This window comes from Siniperca chuatsi, linkage group LG15 (genome assembly GCF_020085105.1).
Source record: "Siniperca chuatsi isolate FFG_IHB_CAS linkage group LG15, ASM2008510v1, whole genome shotgun sequence".
NCBI classification, from domain to species: Eukaryota; Metazoa; Chordata; class Actinopteri; order Centrarchiformes; family Sinipercidae; genus Siniperca; species Siniperca chuatsi.
Window position 1 is genome coordinate 1,541,432 of NC_058056.1, and position 21,903 is coordinate 1,563,334.

The 21,903-nt window shown below is 40.7% G+C and overlaps 1 long non-coding RNA gene across 1 annotated transcript; it reads right to left on the reverse strand.

The window, feature by feature from the left end:
* Positions 1–20,935: 20,935 nt before the first annotated feature.
* LOC122862247 lies at positions 20,936–21,241 on the reverse strand. Its single transcript, XR_006374657.1, has 2 exons — positions 21,112–21,241; positions 20,936–21,016 (listed from the first exon to the last, which is right to left on the reverse strand). It is a non-coding gene; the product is annotated as an uncharacterized LOC122862247 (long non-coding RNA).
* Positions 21,242–21,903: the final 662 nt, after the last annotated feature.

Genomic DNA, 21,903 nt, shown 5'->3' on the forward strand with positions numbered 1-21,903 from the left:
GAACCTTCATTATCTGAAGGGGATAACTGTTTTTATTTTAATGACCCACACGGCCTTGGTGCTACACTTTCGATAATAAAATGAATGACACATTAATAAAATTTTAACGCTTTTGTATTGTGAGGTGTAAAGAATAATTTTATTTTTTATTAATGATATACTATTACATAAAATAAAAAGTAAGACATTTTGGGAAATGACTTATTTATTTATGCAAAGCTTGGCTAACCACATACTGACTCTAGTGCCGTACTTAAAGGAATAGTTTGCTTTTGTAGAGGAATAAATTGTTACTTAGCAGGTAAAGGTTAATATTGTAACAGTTAATCAAAATTACTAACTGCTTGTTGCTTTAAAGAGTAGAATTTGGTTTGTCCTACTGAGAGAAGACAGAGAGCAGACATTAGTATCTTAATACTTCAACCTTGTATGCAGTAAGCATACAAATCCAGCCACAAATCATGGCTGGAATTTGTGTTGCGTGGCTCGGTCTGAGCTGCTTTGTTTGTTTAGCATTTACAGAGCCAGGGCTGTGTACATTCCTCCGTGCTCCATTTTCCTGTGCTGGGCCTGGGGCCTTCCGAGCAGCGTCCGTAGGTGGTGGAGGGGAAACAGCAGGCATTTCATCCAGGATCAGCAGAAGCGGGGCTATAGCGGCATTTGATGGATGGGCCGGAGCCTCATCAGGCAGAACTGCAAAATAGTTTGAAAGCTCAAGGCGAAGCCGTGATGTTATTGCACCTGAGCAGTTCCTGCTGCCACGAACCACCTCGGACCAGGATGGTTGCATCCGGACGTTAGTTTGATTAGGTGTGAAGGTAGGAACTGGAGCCTTGGGTCTGGCTCCTGTTTGAGCACACTCGGCACCTGGCTCCACGGCTCCCACAGCAATGGTGACACTTGACACCAACACATCAGCCTCACTCACGTCGTATAATTTGTTCTCCACAGCTATCAAACTCTTCACTCGGGCACCAGGTTCAGCACCGGCTCTGGGGAGGAGGGTGAAAGAGCAAGGGATGCCTGCATGTACGAGATGTACTGGGCATCTGATGTTTCAGTAGTGCAAGCAAAATTATTACCTAAGACCCCAAAATCTCAGAATTTTTTCAAAACTGTGGGTGCCTCCGGTATTCCATGCCTTGACCCATTAACTATCGTGTATGGGGATTTTACGGGAGAACATCCATTGCTATTGTCTGACTATTGCCCTGTTAACCTTTTAGGCTGAGAACTGATGTGTTTGCTAGGTATAACGCTTCAAACAGATTTCTTCTATTCTTGGGACATTGTTGATCAGTCAGCTAGGGATACACTTTTCTCCACACTCCCTCACCTAACAGACACCCCGGATTTTTTGCATTGCACAACAAATTTCTCACCAGACCACAGGGACACCTCATATGAAAGTCAGTGGTTGGTGCAGGAGGGAAATTAAAGCATAAAAATTGACTATGTGTATGTTGGATGTGTATTCTCACCCCCATGTCCTCTCTAAGTCACCAGACAGAGTGGAAGGACATTGGCCCATGGGTGAAGTCTCTCCAAGACATTACAGATTGGCAGTACTTGGGAACAGTACTTTGTATTCCTCCTCTGCACACCCCACTCGCTACACCACCAGCATACACATGGATGACCTCACACCACTGACTGACAGAGCAGTGACATATTGAAACTCACGTCCTACTGCCACCTTGTTAACACAGGTGGAAGAGGAGGACATGCTCTCCGTAGTTCCTACAACATTATGGGCAAAAAGCAAATCCAATTTTGGCACCATGACAAATGCCCCACCGGTTGTAGTTGAGCCCAAATCTTCATTCAGACCATGAAGGCTTCAGTACTCACTCAGCTCAGAAGCCACAGACTGTATTCAACCTGTCATTGAATCACTCATACAACAAGGAGCTGTTGTGGAATGTCCTCACTCACCATGCAGCACCCCCATTCTGCCTGTTAAGAAACAAAATGGTGGATGGAGACGTGTTCAAGACCTTAGGGCTGTAAATGACACTGTTCAACATCTCCCACTGTGTCATGGAACAGCTGTACCATTCCTAGTGTCTCTGTCTGTTTGTCTCCTGTTGGTTCCCCTCCTGTATATATCTGTGTATTGTAAACTTTCAATCAGAGACTGACACTGCTACCCATCTGCTGCTCCTCACCTGCTCTCCATCCACAATCAACACCTGGCAGTATATTGTCAGCGTGTTTGTTTATTTGCAAAAGAAAAGTCTGGAGAGAAGCTATTCCTTAATTTGGCATTTATTAAAGAATTGGAGGATCAAAAGCATCTTGCACAAGGATTTTTTCTATTCAGAAAACCACAGTCAGCAAGCTGTTAATCTGTAGTCATCATCCTAAAAAATAATGCTATTCTTAACATTACACAGAGTTTTAAATGAAAATGTACAACTATCTGATAGGTTTCTACAGAGGTGGGGAGGAGCTGTGGTTCAGACTTAGCTCTCCCTTTGTTGGTGCACAGACTGGTCCCAGCCTCTTGGCACATGATTCCACCCTTCGTGTGGAGACAGCGCCCTAGTGGAGGAATCCTACACTTCCTCTGTTTGTAAGTTGCTAAAGTCTCTGCTTCGTTCCCCAAAACTGATACTTTTCCTCTCATGGTCATTACAATACATACTGTCCTCAGTACATGATGTTCTTTCTGATATCCCTCTTTCTTTGTATAAATGTAAGCCTGTTTGCAACAGCTAATCAACTTTTCCCTGCAGTCAGCAAGTCTGCAGGACAACACTTTGAATTGTTAAGCCTCATGCCTCGTGTGTGTGTGTGTGTGTACAAAAGTTTCAACATGGTATTAATATAATAGACAAACAACCTTCATTTAAATTTTTTATCCTCACAAATCCCTCCTTTTACACCTTTTAAGGTGTAAACTCAATCAAAATGATGCAATTACACACTACAACCCCCATCTACCAGTACCTCCTGTAACTCTTCTTCCTCATCTGACTCCAAAGCTTCACCTAACAGGGGCATTTGGTAAGGCAGAGGGTCTTTCTCTTTGGTAAGGGCAGTGGTAATGAGACGGTTGATCAATGCACGTAAGCAGGGGATGCAGCAACAGCCACAGCACACTAAAATGGTTGATGACTGAATTTTCAGCCAACTCTTAAGACAGGGAAGTAAGGCCAGCTAAAGCTTTGGTGATGCTTCCATCAGGGGCAGTATTATTGGGAATGAATGTACAGCAGAAATCCAAACATTTTGCAAACTCCACCCTTTTCTGCCAACAGCATATCTAAAGCCATCCTATCCTGCCAGGCCATAAGGGAAGTTGGTCCCAATTGTTCCTCTTAGGCCACAGAGGCCTGGTTGGCGAAAAGAGTGCCACAGTCGACCCCTAGGGTCAGCCATAACAGTTAGGGCTTCTCAACTCTTTGGGTCAAGTTCTTAGTTTTATCTTTCAGAGCCCTTACTCGTGTTCAGCCAATTCAGTTCTAACCTCCGCTAATGTGCGTGAGGGTGCTGGGGCTGGTACACAATGTGTCAGGTGGTGCCAAATTGCTCCAGCTTTTCCTTTTACCTGGACTGCATAGGAGGTACACTCAACCACTTCATAAAGGTACTGTCCACCTGGGATCAGTCCACTTTCTCTTGTGAACTTTCACTCGTACCTAATCCCCTACCTGTACTGCTGGAGTCTCGGTGACGGTTGCTTCGGGTTCGGCCAGCTGTACCTGTTTACACAAAACTCGGGACAAGTTAGTCAATGCAGTCATGCATTTGTCACAGTCAATCTGACCTCCTCCCTGGCCCTGGGTGTCAGCAACTCATGGGGTGTCTTGAATCCTGGGAGGCCTCATGGACCTGCATCCACCCAACAGCAACTCATGGATGGTGTCCACCACCCCCACCACTGTTTGTTACTGAAATGTGAGCCATTATCTCAGCGTACATTACGTGGGACCCCGTATCTTGGTATTAGCTCATTTTTCAACAATTTTACTACTACATCTGCTGACTTTTTCTTGCATGGTATTGCCTCTACCCACTTGGTGAATCTGTCCACCATCACCAGCAAGTAACAGTAGCCTTTTGTTCTGTTTTCCACACCCATATCGGTGAAGTCAATCGTGATGTCTTGGAATGGTGCTTCTGGTACTGGAAACCTTCCCATTGGGCACTTGTATGCCTGCTTAGGGTTGTGTCCATTGCAAGTGTAGCAGTCTGTCACATTTGCCACAGTTTTCCACTATGGCTGTCATGTGGGGATGCCACCAGCATCCTTCAATGTTCTTCTGTGTTTTCTTCTTGTTCTCATGAGCTGGTCCGTGTGCTTGTTTGAGTAGTAGCTGACAAAGTTTGGCTGGAGCCACTATTCTTCCATCATAAGCTCTCCACAGGCCTTTCTTCTTTGTTGCTCCTTTCCGATGCCATTCACTTTGCTCATATACTCCTGCTTGTTCTTGCATGTCAATGATGTCTTTCTCTGTTAGTTCTGGTAGTTGTTCAATGGTGACACACATCTGTCTTGGTGTGTATGCTCCTGCCTTCTTGGCTGCTAAGTCTGCAGCATTCTTTCCTTCAGCTATGCTGGTGTCTAGTTTCTGGTGTCCTTTGCATTTTATCACGGCCACAGCTGCAGGCAGTAGTACTGCTCTTACCAGTTTTTCTAGCTGTGCTCAGTGCTTTACTGGAGTGTTGGCTGTAGTCAGGAAGTTCCTTCTGACCCACTGCGGTCCATCCACATGTACAGCTCCATGTCCATAGGCTGAGTCTGTGTAGATGTTCACTCTTTTTCCTTCAGACAACTCCAGGGCTCTTGTTAAGGCCACTTTTTCAGCCAGCTGTGCTGAGGCTGGTTGTGGTATGAGACCTTGGTCTTTGTGTATGGATCCTGTTTTACTACAGCATAGGAGGCCACATTTCCACTGTCTCTTCTGTAGCAGCATCCATCTGTGAACAGGATCACTTCTGGGTTTTGTAGAGGTTCTGTTTCCAGATCCGCACTGAGTCTTACGTCTTTCTCAGTTCTTTCCGAACAGTTATGCGCTTGGTTACTGTCTATGGTCAGTCCACTTGCCATGTTCACACCTTCAGTGTGGTATGTGACATGTGGTTGCAGCAGAATATCTGACATTTTCGTTTTTCTTGCTGTGGAGAAAGTGAATGCACTTGATCCCAAAAATGCCACTACTCCATGATCAGTGTTCACTTTCAATTCGTGGCACATTACTATGTGGCTTGTTTTTGTGATTGCTTTTGCCAATGCTGCTAAGTACCTTGTACATCCTGCTTGCCCTGTTTCCATATTATCCAGTTTGGAGCTGTGGTACAGTAGCACTCTTCTTTCTTTGGCCTTGTTGTTGTTGCAGAGCTTGGGAACCCTCTCCTCCTCTAGGGCAGTCTCTGGTCCAATGTCCGAGTTGTCCACATAGGTAGCAGGGGCGGGGTCCTCCCATGTGTCCTCTCCCTCTTCCTCTGGGGTCCTCCCACTGGCCTGGTTGGGGATATGGAGGACTGGGGTAGTACTGTGGTTGATCTGCAGGGGCCACTGGTCCGGCAGACGGCAACTGAGCTTTAATGGCCTCAGTTACGGCCTTGGTCACTTCCTATTGCCAATTCCCATCTGGAACAATAGGGGTGGCCACCATCTGCTTGGCTTTACTTTTGTTCCTGTTAACCTCATCCTCTTTTTCTGCCACTTGGCAGTGTAACAGCCTCTTAGAGGTGTTTGGTATGGGGGAGGGTCCATTTCCAGTAGGGGGGGTATAGTTGGCTGGGCAGATCCCCTTTCTCTGGAGGTGCTGATGGGGAAACTGGCAGCACAGTTGCTGTTGCTGAAGCTGCTGCTGACCACTCCTTTCTTTCTCCGCCTTCCCCTGGCTCTTGCCTGCTGCTGTCATTATTGCACAAATGGCTGTGGTGGTCATATCTCTGTCTCTAGCTTTTTCCAGTCTCCTATATGCCAATCCCCATTTATGGCTTCCTGCTGTCTCCCAATCACAAAGGGCTTCTCTATGATTTGCAGCTGCAGCAGTCACCATGCACATGATCACTTGAAGGGTGGGCTTGTCTCTCCCATTTCTCCCACAACTTTTCCACAGCTTTCTTTGTCTGTTCCTTGTCTTTTTTACCTACTTTTCCCTCTAGCTTTTGTATCACATGTGCCTTTAACTGGCCCAAACTCATAGGCTGATCTCCCATTATATTTGTACACACACACCTTCAGGTGTCCTTTTAATATTTTCAAATAGATCATACAACACAAACCAATGTATCTTAAGATTAAAACCCTAAACTACACAATCCACAACTTTCCTAACCCTGTTAGTGTCTTCTCACACACAGCTACAGTTCTTCTAATGTCAAAACAACAGGAGGATGCCGAGATGTGACCGGCTCGTCACTTAATGTTAACACACAATATCTTCGTACGACACAGTTGGCAATCTACCCAGGAGGCGTGGCACGTCTCCCCAGTCACTCAAGTCCATGAGAACAACCCATCATTACACTGCTCAATTTCACCAATCCACCAACATTGCGATTCCCAACATTGCTTTTTAAAACACATAGCAATTTTCAACCCATGCAACTATATTTTCTATTAAGATTCACACTATTTCACCATAAAGTGAATTTAAATTTCAAAATGAACTTTATTCCCAAAAAACATACTTTAATTTTTTTTTTAGTGCACCTTTAAGTTGTTTTTTTTTTAACCCAGTTTCACATTCATTCCCCTTTTAATGTCTACCTCCCATACATTAATGACACATGCACTCAATATTATTATACACACAAATCCCCAGATAAGTCATTAATGTCTCTCACTCACTCTAACCCTAATTTTGGGTACTTTGTGAGTATAACTCACAGGACTCCAACCCTCAGGGACTCTAATCCTAATTTATTTTTGGTACTTTGTGATAAAACTCACAGGACTCTAACCCTGTTTTCTTAGGGACTCTAACCCTAGTTTTTGGTACTTTGTGAGTATAACTCACGGGATTCCAACCCTTAGGGACTCAAACCCTATATTGGCCTTAACTTTTGATTCTCCAATTCACCAGTCACTTATTGTTTGTTCAATGTAGTTATATTACAAGATTTAGACTGTGATTTCCTTACCTCCTCCTCACTCACTTTTAATTTGGTATTAGTCAATTGGTTATTAACAACAGGTTTCTGCTTACCTTTTCTTTGAAGGGCCCGGTGAGTGACGAGGAGTCCAGAAACACAGAGCCGGTCCTGCTGGAAAAAACCTCAGCAGTGGACAGCGCCAAATTTTCTCCTTTCCTTCCTCAGCAAATCACGTCAGGGTCACCAAATTTGTCAGCGTGTTCATTTATTTGCAGAAGAAAAGTCTGGAGAGAAGCTATTCCTTAATTTGGCATTTGGCATAATTTGGCTGACAGTGTATTGTTCTTCTCATCTAACTCAGCAGGTAAGCGAGTAAGTGTATTTCCCAAAATGTCTAACTATTCCTTTAATGCACAGACATGAGATTTATATTGACCTTTCCATCTCACTCCCAAAATGTTTAACTATTCATTTTAATATTTATATCAGAAGAAATACTGACCAGCACAGTGGTACTATATAAATCCTACAACAATTAAATTCAAAAGAAACTTTGTAGGGAAATCCTAAAACGAACTAAAGCCAATAAATTGACATTGGAGTAATCCAGAGGATTACAACAGAAATTACATTTTCAGCATTTTATCTTTAAAATATTCTAACCCTGAGGGCAGCATGAAAATGTTTTTACATGATTTAGTAAAAAATGGGATTTATGCAGACTGAGTGGTTTTGGTCTTTTCATGTCCATTGTGCAGTAATGAAAGATGCAACTGCTCAGCACTGAGGAAAGACAGTGAAGTTTTGGAGTGGAGGGAGAACAACTCACTCACTGCTGAGTGAGAACAAAAGTTGCAGTATAGACGATCGACTGGCCCCAGCAATAGAAAATCTCAGCACATCTCATCCTCTAACCCATCCTGCTCTCTATTTTTCCCTCTCTCTCTCTCATTCTCTCTCTCTTATAGAATTAGATTCTTCCTGTGAACATTCGCTAAAACCTGATGTCCTTTCAAATCTGCTGCTCAGTAATGACCTCCCCCTCCACGCACTAGCCCAGTGCAATAAGGGACATGGTTACTAGTTAATGTACACAGGATTAGATTAGATGTCTCATGTTGAAAAAAAACCCCACTAAGAATCTACAGCCATCTTAGTGGCTCTCTGAGGCTATACTTCATTACATTACATTTACCACAGAAGTCGGAGCTGGGAATGATGTCACACCCAAGTTGACTGCGTTCCAGTAGAACAATTCAGAAAACCAAGATGGACGCCACTGGGAAAACCTTTGTTGTGCTTGCTCTTTCGGAATACAGACAACTACAGAACAAATATGAGGTCCAACTCAAAAACACAAGAAGAAGAAAGAAGACACAGAAGGTATGTTTGTGTTTCAGTGAATGTCAGTGTGTAAAAAACATTTGTACTGTGTTTCAATTAATCATTCCAAAACAGTAATGTTACACAAAGGGCGAGAGCTCTTCAGAATAGTTCATGTTAACTATAAATGTAATTTTTCCAATACAATTTATAATAATAGTCTGCTAAATGGGATATGTAAAATCGGCATAAAAAAGGAACATAGTCAAGGTCTACCACCAGTCCCTGTGACAAAGAAGGTGCTGATGTTTCTGTGGCACATGACCAACCAAAACATCCTATAAGTGCTCAACATCATTTGTACAATGGGACCATCCTTCATCTCCTGGCCAAATACTTATGAGCAAGGAGCATCTGCTGCTGCTTTCCACCGCATCTGTGGCCTCAGTGGTGCCATCAGTGCAACCGATGGATGCCACATCAGAGTGCAGAGGCCACACCTAAGAGGAGGATACTACATGAACAGAAAGTAATTTTACTCCATCCTCCTTCAGGGGATTGTAGACAACAAGGGGCGATTCATTGCAATTTTTGCTGGACCACCAGGCAGAGTTTATGATGCCAGATTGTTGAGGGCCTCCAAAGAGAAGATGGGCGAGTACAACTTGCTGGGAAACAGTGCCTACATTGAACAGGCCTTCCCATTTGTCATCACTCTTAAGCATGATAATGGCAGGGAGATGAAAACGAGTAAACAATCCTGTATGTTAAATACTTAGATTTCAGAAAACGCAATGCTATGGAAAGCTGTACCCTGCTCTTTCTGAAATTGTAGCAGTGCTCACCTCTATTACTATAATACCAGCCAAAGTATAACTTGTCTTTGATTTATTTTTTAAAATATTGCTTCAGGTTTCTAACTTGCAGTGGTGGAAGAAGTATTCAGAGGTTTTATTTAAGTTAAAGTACTAATACCACACTGTAAAAATACTCCATTATAAGTTAAAGTCCTACAGTGAAAGTGTTACTAAGTAATCTATACAATCTGTAAGTACATTTATGCAAGTATGATTAGGAAACTGTACTTAAAGTACTAAAAGTGAAAGGAGTCACTGCAGAAACATGGCCCCTGTGACTCTTAAACTATTATATTGTATATTATATCATTACATTATTATTACATGACATTATATTGCTAATGTTATGATGTTGTATGTATATTCTGTGTGTACCAGTAAAGTCTTTTCTTCAATTAACTGTTTCACCTTGTATTCCTAGCCCACAGTGAAGTGTTAGGGGAATAAAATCTCAGTGACTATCCAAACAGTAATTTATTGTCACAAGACAAACTCAGACACAGTGTCCAAAAAAGTGCCATACTTATAAGAACTTATAAAAACACATTAACAAAACAGTCTTCAGATGGCACAGTAAACATTGCACAACAATTTAAATACTGTAACACACATTACAGCTTGACCTGAGAGCTTCAAATGAATTTAACTGTTACCCATCAAACATTACAAACGTCTTCAAATGGCAACAGATTACACCTTATCCAACAATTTAGTCATCGCAGCCTCCATACCCTGCTGAGGAGACTTCAGTTGCACCAGGGTCTCCTCGTGGTGCTGCTGACTTGCTTCTTCTGACTCTCGCAGGAATTGCATCAACTCGTCATCCACCCTTCGATGTTTAAGAAGCATCGGTGTGGCAGTTGGTGTTGTTGCTGGGCTGGATGCAGTGTCAGTGAATGTTGTGACACTGCTACAATGTCCTAGTGCCTCAGGTCTGCGCACCTCTAGCCCCTCTGAAATCCCAACAACAGCGAAGACCACATCATGTTGCCCTCCCAGAAGGAAATCCATCTCTGAGTAAGATCCCTGTAGATCTATTATTATATTTCAATTTTTTGTGTGCATCAACAAGCTTGTTCCATTTCCTAGCCACCGTATCGGGGCAGAAAGACATGAAATGGCTGCCCAACTTTTTTGCTACATCTTTCCATAGCTGTTTTTTATTGGCCTTGGCAGATTTAAACCATGCATTCAGGTCTTTTTGAGTTTCTGAGAGACCTTCGCCTTCAGTCTCGATGTGCTTCCACATCAGGTTGATCAAAAACAGTGTTTGGTCCTCGCTGAAGACCTCATTTGCTGGCATGGGCACAGGTGTTGGTGATGGGCTGGATGCGGCATCAGTGGTCTCCTGACAGCTGTCTAACACATAAAAGTAACATGTTAGCATGCACAACATTATTAACATTATTACTATTTTATTATTATGATGATGATTATTATTACCTAACCTATTATGGTGTTAAAGTCAACAGCTTCAACCAGGCTTGCCATGATTGTGCATTTCTCATTCAAATAGTATACGGTGGGGGCGAACCGGTAGTTCACCTGGCAGAGTGCACGCCCCACGGGATGATAAAGACGATAGCAAGTACTGTAAGTAAAAATGTGTGTTTATATATATACAACAAGACGCCATAAAGACAGCAACAGCAACAAAACAATAATTCTCAAGACAGATCAATATAAATAATAAATAATATATCACACACTTTTTGGACATAAGATATTTCATGTCTAAATGAAAAAAACAAAACAAAAAAGCTCTTGATTTTGCAGGCTATGTAGGCAGTTATGCATTTATTTATTTATCTTCTAAAGTATAGATCCTGTGCTTGCATAATGTCACACTTTTATAGAATGACCATTCTATCCTCTTGGCTTTTATTTTGATATATTTATTTTTACTTCCGGGTCACATGTCTCTCTTCAAAAGGAAAAATTAAAAAAGGAATTTCCAAAAACCCCAAATTGGACCGTTATTTGAATTTGGCTTTGTCGCTTTTTGATTCTGACAGCAAAAATGGAAAAACGGAAAAAACATGGTATTTTAATTTTTCCGTTTTTGGTTTCAAACGAAAAAACAAACTGCCAAAACGTACACTGACTAATATATATATATATATATATATATATATATATATATATATATATATATATATATATATATATATATATAATGTTTACCATGGTCACCATCTTAGTTTAATGTGTTAGAATGCACCAAACAAAGTACAGTTGAGACTGATGGTAATGTCATTAGTTTTGCAGGTATTTGGTCATAAACCAAATTATTGGACTGATGATGCTGCTAGATGAAGAGGGGGTACAAAAGTAATGTAGCTGTGTATCAACATATGTGAATGTGTGAAAACATTTAGTGTTAATTCAAACGTGTGGATGTGTAAAAATATTTCGATCAAAGGAATTATGAAAGAAATAATAAAGGGATCTGTAGTGACATTTTGTGAACAAATGAAAAAGATCTGCACAAATAATATCCAAGGTGTGAGTACATAAAGGACATTTGCACAAAGGTTTGCAGTTACACATCTATGTGTTTGTGGGTGAAAAAAGGAAAAAAGTTCACACATCTCAACTGTATGTGTGAATCCCTTTACAAGTTCACAGCTACGAATCAAATCGCCAAGTACAAATCAAACCTACGGGTACAAGTACTTTTGTCCCACATTTGCTGCTTCCTTCTGAATATGCCAATGGTTATGCTCAGATTAATATATAATTTAACTATCCAATCAGGAATATAATTGTACTACCCAATCATGGAGCCAGGGGGGCGAGCCTTCTTGCTGTGAGTCTGTGACTGCAACCAAACTTTATCTTGTGGAAAATTATCTGGAACACTGAGATCGTTATTGCTGTGTCATGGTAAGTTTGGTTAATGACCCCAAAATGGTGTCTGGCATTATAATTAATGGTGAGGAACTGGACCGGAGGCCTAGCATTACGCCTTCGGTCATCATTGACTCATCCAACCAGGATGTGGTGGTGGTCTCTCCTCCCTCACCCACGGAACCCACAGAGAGGGATGAAGACAGAGAGAAGATTTGTCGAGAGAGAGAGAGAGAGAGAGAGAGAGAGAGAGAGAGAGAGAGAGAGGCGATTTTATGTCACTCGTGGAAAAGTTATTCAATAAGTGAGGCTTACATAAAAGAGTTGAATTTAATTTTGGTATCTGCTCTTGTATTTACAGTGCAATTTTTTTTGTTCTAGTGTCATTGGTAGTGTCACATAACCATCATCTACTTTGTTTATAACCTGCTCAACCAACATCCCATATCAAACACTCGACGGGCGGAGCTGGTCCGAGCTGAAGGAGCACAAGACTCGACACGACGGGATGAGGGGAGGAGGACTGTGTGTCCGTCGATGGTGCTTGGTGCTCAGGCGCAGTCAAAGTGGATGGACACGGTTTAAATAAATTACCTTGTACCTTGTAATTATACTGTATCCTACATTTTCCTAGAGAGCATATTAATATAACAATATAACATTAATAATAACATCTGGCAGTATTTTTCACTGGATGGTGTATTTTGAGCCACATCATCATAAAAATTATGATTTTGAGTGAAGATACATAATGCTTTTCATTACCAAGGTGGTAGTAACTGTTCTTGAGGATTGTCATACCAAGACAACAGGTCAAACTAGTCCAGCATAGCAATGACTGCATCCTGGTGTTATAAAACTGTAAAACAAGTATTGCTACTTTGCTACTTATTCTCTACCTTATACTCTATTTCATCTCAAGAGCACTGTGTTAGATGCTGCCCCACCGGCTCTTCATCATTCCAATTACCCTCTCCACCACACATCTGGCCTTGGAGTGATGCCGGTTGTAACTTGCCTGAACTGGAGTTTGCACCGGCTCCCTGTGTTGGGTTATCAAGCTGATGGGTGTGGCCAAGCATGGATATCCCCCATCCCCAATGACGAACTAGCCAGGAGGCGAGTAGAGCTGCTGAACATAAATGGAGCTCCACTGCAGACCCCGTGCATCAAGGACTGCACCAGGTAGGCCTGTAAACAGTCATTAACTATTAACAATAAAAAGTAACCACAAATTCCAATTAAATTTGATATGAGATCAGGTGGCTTGATCCTGATGTGGGTTCCATCAGTGCTGCCGGCCACTTGAACAAAGGCAAGGGAGCCAGCCAGGTGGGCAAAGCCTTCACCAATCCCCTCCACCTCATCTGCGGCAGGAAGATGGACCACCCTTTTATAGATGGCCATGATGCTGTGTGCGACCCGATGGACGACATCACGGACTGTTTTGGTGACATTCAATGCCTCCAACAACACACAATAGGAAGTGGCACAGGTCTTTTCCCCATCCATGGTCCTTGGCGTGCCCTAGAGACTCGACCAAGGCATTCACTGTCTGCCTTGAAGGATGGAAGTCTTTTTTCAAGTCTCCCTCTCCCAGGTAGAGATACTACAGTGGTGTGAGCATTTAACTGTAAATACTGTGTTCACAGTCAGAAATGCCCTCGAAGAGCAGCCTGTAGGCACAGGGACATAATTTTTTATTTAAGTTAAGTTATAAAGTATTCTAAAGTTGTTAAATTGGTATTGTTTTTGTTACTTTTATGTCTGATAGGCACTTTTGTATGTTCTGGCTACATAGTACTGAAACTGTATGTCCTTTGAGCTGTGTTTTAGGACTCAGTCTTAATGTTCTTTATGTTTTTAAGTGTTTGCTGCAAAATGAATTGCCCCAGTGGGGAAAATAAAGATTCCTCTACTTTCTACTCTAACAATTCATTTTTTCATTAAGTTCACTTTTTTAGAAGATAAACTGTTTTCTGATAAACGTGTTTGCCATAGATTATTTATTGACCTACCAGTATATACCTGTGTCAGGTTAAGAGCCTAAGTTAACTGCTTCACTTAACCCTAGCTACCCCACAAAGAAAGCTTGTTACGTACTTACATAGGATTCATATTCACATATTCCCCTTCTTCGTGCCACATTATGGGCATTAACCACAGACAGGTATGACATTTTTTATTTTACTGTCTTGTATGATGTCTAATGTCTTTCTGCCTACTTTCTGCCTTCTATTATACTGTACTGTACGCGTGATGTGCCCTGCTATTGCCAAGGTGGAAATGTGCACAATATGACAGCACAGGCGTTAGTACGAACAAAAATACCATCAGTCAGCAAGTTTTCTGAAAAGGCACCCGGTTCAATTGAAGTAAGGATAAGAAGGATCATGTTACATTTGCAGAGAAATAATGCAACAACACGCCATTTTTTCCAATCATCAGATAGGCGTTACCCATCTCTGAGGTAAATGTTCATCTTTGGGAAAATCATGAAATCCACATTTCTAACTTCTCTTTTTTTACCGCGTAAGGGGATGCTACACAGTAGAGGTGGTTTGCCATTTGCCGTGCTATTTTTTACTTCTGCTTGTTAAAGCCGGAAACCGGCTAAGCCTAGCATAGTTAAATACTCAAATTAATTAAATTTTATTTATATAGCGGCAATTCATAACAGAAGTTAGCTCATAGCATTTTTTCTATAGAGCAGGTCTAGACCGTACTCTTTATAATATTAATTACAGAGACCCAACAAATCCCACCATGAGCAAAAACTTCCTTTTAACAGGCAGAAACCTTGGACAAAACCAGACTCAATGGTGGGCGGCCATCTGCCGCTGCTGTGATAGGTTTTGAGAGAGAGACAGAGGTTTTGAGAGAGAGAGAGAAGGGGGGTGGGGGAGAGGGAGGGGGGAGGGGGAGCACAATGCAAATACCTCGTAGAATTTAAAAATAGTAATAATGTAACAGTAGTGGTAATATTATTAATAAAGTAATAATAATAGGAATGATAGTCATAGGAATAATAATGACAATAATAGTAACAGAGCCAATAACAACAACTGTAGTAGCAGTTGTCGAGCAGGAACATGGGGGGCAGCAGGTGGCCCACAACCAAAATAAATTGATTTAACAGTTTCGTACTGCATACTAATATGAAAAGCAGTATGTAGTACATACTTCATTTACGTTTTTACACATTAACATATTTGAATGTATTCATACAAAATGTTTTTCACACATTCAGATATGGTGATACACAGCTACAACACTTTTGACCCTATTGACTGATTGTTTCTATAGATCACCAAAGTGATTTAAATTTATCCTCTAGAGACCATGAATGTGTGTACCACATTTCACGGTAACCCATCCAATAGTTGTCGAAACATTTCCCTGAAAAACAAAAATGTCAACCTCATGGTAGCACCAGAAGAAAAGCCACAGAATCACCAAAGTGACTAGAATACATTGTCTGAGAACCATGATTGTCTGTACAAATTTTTGTGTCTATCCTTGTAGTACATGTTGATATATTTCACTGAATAAGCAGTAGGATTTATCCTCTGGGGACCATTAATGTTTGCACAAAATCATGCTAACAGATGTTAATTATAAATGTAAAAGTTGCGCATAGTGTACATTAACATATAGGTGCAAAAAATCCACATACTCTGTGGTTGTCGTAAGTGAAGGTTCTTTGTTGCCCCTGTAGTTTAGTCTACATGGGTCAAACTTCAGGTACCTTACACAGCTGCATCAGTGAACACAGAAACAATACTGGAACCAGAGACATACACAGTCCTGTAGCTTCCTACTTAAAACATGCCGAGCACAATGTTACTGCACCAAGATACATTGGCATTAAAAAGGTGAGAGACCACAAAGGGGATGGTTATGAAAAACAATTATAAGGTTAAGGTTTAGCTTTATTGTCATTATACAATACATGATTGCACAATGAAATGCAGTTGGAGCCCCCTCCATGCTACACACACAGAAAATGTATAAAAAGATATTCGAATATTAAATAATATAAATTAGAATAGAATATTAACAATAAAATAGGCAATACAAGGAAGATATACAGTTACGTGTATACATATACTGTAGAGAATGATCTTTAAAAGGTTTAGCTGGTAGGGGGTTGAGGAGGCAGTGGTTGGTTCAGAGGTTAACACCAGCTTAGAGAATGTTTCAAGAGAGATATCTCAAAATTTGTAATTCAATTAGGGCTGAAATGATTCCTTGAGTAACTTGATTACTAAAAATCATGGATTCAAATTATTTGCATTGAAGCTTTGTTTCATCCATATAGTTACATACAGCGCACAGTTTTTCTCATGAATGATTATTACTGTCACACAACAATGTGTGATCAGAGACGTTCAGAGCGTCTTTGGTGTGGTTTGACAGCACAGATTACAAAGAGGAAGAAGAGAGAAAATAGCGAGGGGAGCAGAGAAGAGACAGACGAGAGAAAGCAACAGAAAGTGTCCACGAAAACTCTGTATAGTGTGTCTACTGTAAAACCGAACTAGCCTACCACAAAAGCATGACATCTAAGCTTCAGCATCTCAGCAGAAAGGATAACGTTACAGTCTATGTATCCAGTCCACAGAGCGGACCTGACACAAGGTATATGAAGACTAGTAAAGACTGTAGGCTACGTTAATTATGGTTATATGTAATGGCTAGTTAACAACGGAAATTAATGTGGTGAGCTAGGTTTTGAGCAAGCACTTGGCGACAGTGACAAGAAAAAACTTCCTTTTAACAGGCAGAAACCTTGGACAGAACCAGACTCAATGGTGGGTGACCATCCACCGCTGCCGTGTTAGGTTTTTTTTTTTTGGGGGGGGGGGCAAAATGCAAGTAACATGCAGTAATGGGGTAAAATGCATACAGATGGAGAGGGAGAGGAGGAGAGAGGAAAGAGGCACTTCATGGGAAGTCTACCAGCAGTCTAGGCCTATAGCAGCATAACTAAGGGATGGTGATAAGAGAGGAGCTTGATAACTGAAGGCTCTGGCTCCCATTCTACTTTTGGAGACTCTAGGAACCACAAGTAACCCTGCATCCTGGGAACGCAGTGTCCTAGTCGGGTAATACGGTATTATGAGCTCTTTAAGATTCGATGGTGTCTGACCATTAAGAGCTTTGTAGGTGAGGAGAGGGATTTTAAATTCTATGTGCAGAGCCAGTGCAGAGAAGCTAATATTGGAGAAATATGATCTCTTTTCCTAGTTCTTGTCACTACACAGCATTCTGGATCAACTGGTGAGTCTTAAGGGACTTATTTGGACAGCCTGATAAGGAATTGCTATTTTCCAACCTAGAAGTAACAAATGCATGCACCGGTTTTTCAGCATCATTTTTAGACAGGATGTGCCTTATTTTTGCAATGTTGTGTAGGTGAAAGAAGGCAGTCCTTGAAGTTTGTTTTATGTTTGGGGCCTAGTACAATAACTTCATTTTTGTTTGAGTTTAACATCAGAAAATTGCAGGTCATCCAGGTCTTTATGTCTTTAAGGCATGCTTGAAGTTTAGCTAACTGGTTAGTTTCATCTGGCTTGATCGATAGATATAATTGGGTATCATCTGCATAACAATGAAAGTTTATGGAGTGTTTCTTAATAATATTGCCTAAGGGCAGCATACATAAGGTGAACAGAATCGGTCCAAGCACAGAACCTTGTTGAACTCTGTGACTAACTTTGGCGTACACGGAGGACTCACCGTTAACATGTACAAACTCGATCTGATAGATAGGATTTAAACCAGCTTAGTGCAGTTTATTTAATGCCAATTGAATGTTCCAGTCTCTCTAATAGGACGTGATGGTCAATGGTGTCGAATGCAGCACAAGATCTAACAAAACAGGTACAGAGACAAGTCCATTTTCTGATGCAATTAAAAGGTCATTTGTAATTTTCACCAGTGCTTTCTCTGTGCTATGATGCACTCTAAATCCTGATTGAAAATCCTCAAATAAACTATTGTTATTTAGAAAGTCACACAACTGATTGGTGACTGCTTTCTCAATAATCTTAGAGAGAAAGGGAAGGTTAGATATAGGTCTTTAGTTGGCTGAAACCTATAAGTAGTAGGCTTTTTTAGAAGAGGTTTAATTACAGCTACTTTAAATGATTGTGGTACATAGCCCATTAATAAAGACAGATTGATTTTATCCAGTAAAAAGTGCTAACTAAGGGTAAAACGTCTTTAAGCAGCCTAGTTGGAATGGGGTCTAAGAGACAGGTTGATGGCTTAGATGAATTAATCGTCGTAGTTAGTTGAAAAAGGAGCACGGTACACTATAACAAATAGAATTGGCTGTCGCATTTTCCAGGTTGGGTGTGAAAAACTAAGAACAAGGCAGAACTAGTGTACGTTTAAATGTATAGCGGCTCCACTTCATATACTGTTGGGTAGTTTAATCTATAGCAATACATCATATGTTATAGACAAATTAAAGTGACTTGTAACTGTAGTTGTCAATACATTTAGAAGAGTAAAAAGTATAGTAAAGAGGCTCTGGTAGGGTTTGCCAGGAGCAGTTAACATTTTCACAACAATCCAAGAAATATGTTGATTTAAGAGTTGTTATTTCTGTTATAAGTCAACTTTTCTCTAAGTTGGCATATAACAACCTGTACAGCTGTGTTGATTTTATCCACAATTGTTGCATTTTCATGGGAATTTTTTAGTTGCTTGAGGAAACAGCCGTGACTGAGCACAACATCAGGCCTATTTGAATCCCTATACATCAGAGATGTGGCCAGTGATTCAGAGGTCTGGAACCAGGCAGTAAAAGTATAAAGTAGCATAAAATGAAAATATTAGAAAGGGTAAGGACAACTACCTGAAAACTCTGTTGGTGTGCAGAACTTGAATGAATGTGCTTAGTTACATTCCAACACAGGAGGAAATGGGCATTGCAAATTCTGAGAGAATGGGATGAATAATAGAAATGTCAGTGCATGTCCCTGTTGCTGTTGATTTGGATACATGGACATAAGCTTATTCTGTGCCCATGTCTGCACATATCTATGTCTCTTAGACATTAACCCCACTACTCCTCAGTGATAATGTAGTTCCAGATCCTCCTCCCAGCATTAAACATGTTTAATAGACAATTGGACAATCAGAAGTAAATAATAACTCTGCACTCTGGGGCTGAGGAGAATGTAGATGTGCTTTGTCGCCATCAATGGGCAAATGTTCCATTTTGACTATACCCCTCTGACTCCACACAAACACTATTCTTTTATTATCAAAGAAATTAAGGTCACAGGCATAGTTCATATTTAATGGGTTAAGCTTGTAAGACATCATCAAATCATGAAATCTTTGTTCTTACACTGCAGACAATAAAGCCCTCCATAAGGAATAAATAGCTAAAAAAAGGAGCCCGAGAGTGTAGCTTGATAGCCCTCATAATCTATCTAATCCAGCCAATTTTAGTGAGTAAAAAAAGGGCAGGGGATTAATTAAACGATGGCTATTGATTGAGGCACTAGACCTTCAAACGGTCGGAGAGGAATTAAACTGTTTGGGAATGTGCTGAAAATATCAAGTGGGTCTCTGCAGCTGGGGGAATGGAAAGGAAGGTATGCAGGGTGGTGGTACATTACCGCCTCGGTAAGGTAAACTGGACCTCCAATTAGACGCCTGAAGTGATGCCACGGCTCACAGCTCACACAGTAGCCTCAGTAGCTAAAACAGCCAGAGGAGAGGTGAACAGCTTTTACTGCTGGGAGACACACAGGAGGCTTTGATGTGGGATGTATGTTAGTTTGATGTCAGGGGCATGCTCCTGTTATTGCATACCGTTTTGTTTAATTTGATAGCATTGATGTGTTAACAGTAGCAGTGTGTAGAACTTGGACCTGTATGTTAGAGTATAACTGTGTAAGTCTTTATTGAAAAGGGCAATCAACCAGCTGCATCTTAAAAAATGTCCTTAAAGAACTAGTTCAATTTCTACCTTTGAGAACACACACACAGCAAAGTGGAGACCAGTGTGAGCTTCAGTGCATCAAACTTAAAACACATTGCACAACTCTTCTCCATTACACCATACGGGCATGGTGTGAACACACAGCACCACAAGTCTGCAGCCAAAGGCAGATGGGGTGGGTTTTTGGTGAAGCCGTTTATATGATCGCATCAATCCGACGCAGTTTTAGTGTATCTCTAAATAACCACATCATATCGTAATTGATGTGACACAGCAGGGTTTGTATTATAATACATTTCAAGAACAAAACATGACACTCCATTTTTGTTAAACAAAAATAAAAGTTGGAAAGGAGGCCATGGCAAACAGAATTAATGAGCCCTGGTAATCCGGCGTCTCCCACATAAGCAGGCACAATACCGAGTTAAAACCAACCAGTCTGATGTGTGTAGAGGTGTGTGTGGATATTTTATTCATCATCTCCTTGTTTCCCTCACTTGCATCTTTTTTCTCGTGTTTTCAGAGGGAAAGATGCAGGAAAAATGTGAGAAAAAAGAAAATGAAAATTGAGATGTACTCATTCTTTACTGGTCTGCCTCCCCCCCCCCAATCATTATTATCCTGTATTAGAACCTACACCTGGGGCCCATATTGTTAGAAAATACAACAAATCAGTGAACACAAAGGCTGTATAGGTTGTCTATAAGACTGTTTCATAAGGTCGTTCACTTCAATGAATGTTCACAACATCTCTCACATTCAAGGTATAGATATAGGTTTCTACAATGTTTTCCTTTAATAGTGTATGTTCAGGTTCACCGCAAATCTAATAACGATCAGGACAGAGCCTATCACTCCCTCCGGGAAATAAAAGACGCCATGGTTCTGGATACTGATGGATTTATTGCCTTTCTCATTCTTTTCTCCGCTATCACGTTCACCGTCAATGAAATCCACCGTCAAACTACAGTATGACAATGTAAAACATAAACACATTCACATATATTGCAAAAAACTCTATACAAATACACTCGGGAAACACAAACATACTTTACATACCTCGCTGGCTGCATATAACCAAGAGGGAATGAGTTCTTGAAATACCCCGATCAAAATACATAAATGAAAAACATCTTTTCTTCTTTGCAACTTCTTTACAACTTTAAATTCACATGCAGAGATATTAACTTCTCACCAAAAGTCCGTTTTTTTCCTGTTGCATCTTTCAAAAATGTCTGTGTGTAACGCATATGTACTTTAGTTCCTACTTAACATAAGCACTCAATATGCATGAATTAATTTAAACAAACATAACAAAAACATGTTAAAATGACAGAAATAATATGTATGGAAATTATAGAACATATTAATTGAAAGAAATATGTACGGCAGTTATAGAGCCTTTAACGTTATTCCATTCCATACGCTTCTGTTGTGTATTTATTTTTGAAAAGACACCACCACCAAACTCTATAAAATCAGATTTTCACTCTGACTACAGCCCCATGCATTAAGGTTGCTAAGCTATGATTGGATAACCACTGTTTGGGGAGGGGCTTAGAGAATGATCAATTAGTGTGTATGACCTGCTGAATGGACCAAAATATCTTTGAAAAACTGCCAAAGATCAGTCAAACATAGTCCTTCTAAAGATAAGAACTGACAGAACTGATTAGAGCAAAAATTCAACACATTCAACATTTTATTTGTTTAAATATTTAGAAGCGCTTTAGAAGTAGCTCAGGATAATAAAAAGCTTGATGTCAAAGTGAAGCAAAGCTTCTAAATGGGGCTAAAGACTCTGTGGAAATGAAAAACTATCGAGTGAACAGTATGATTACCATGTCATAC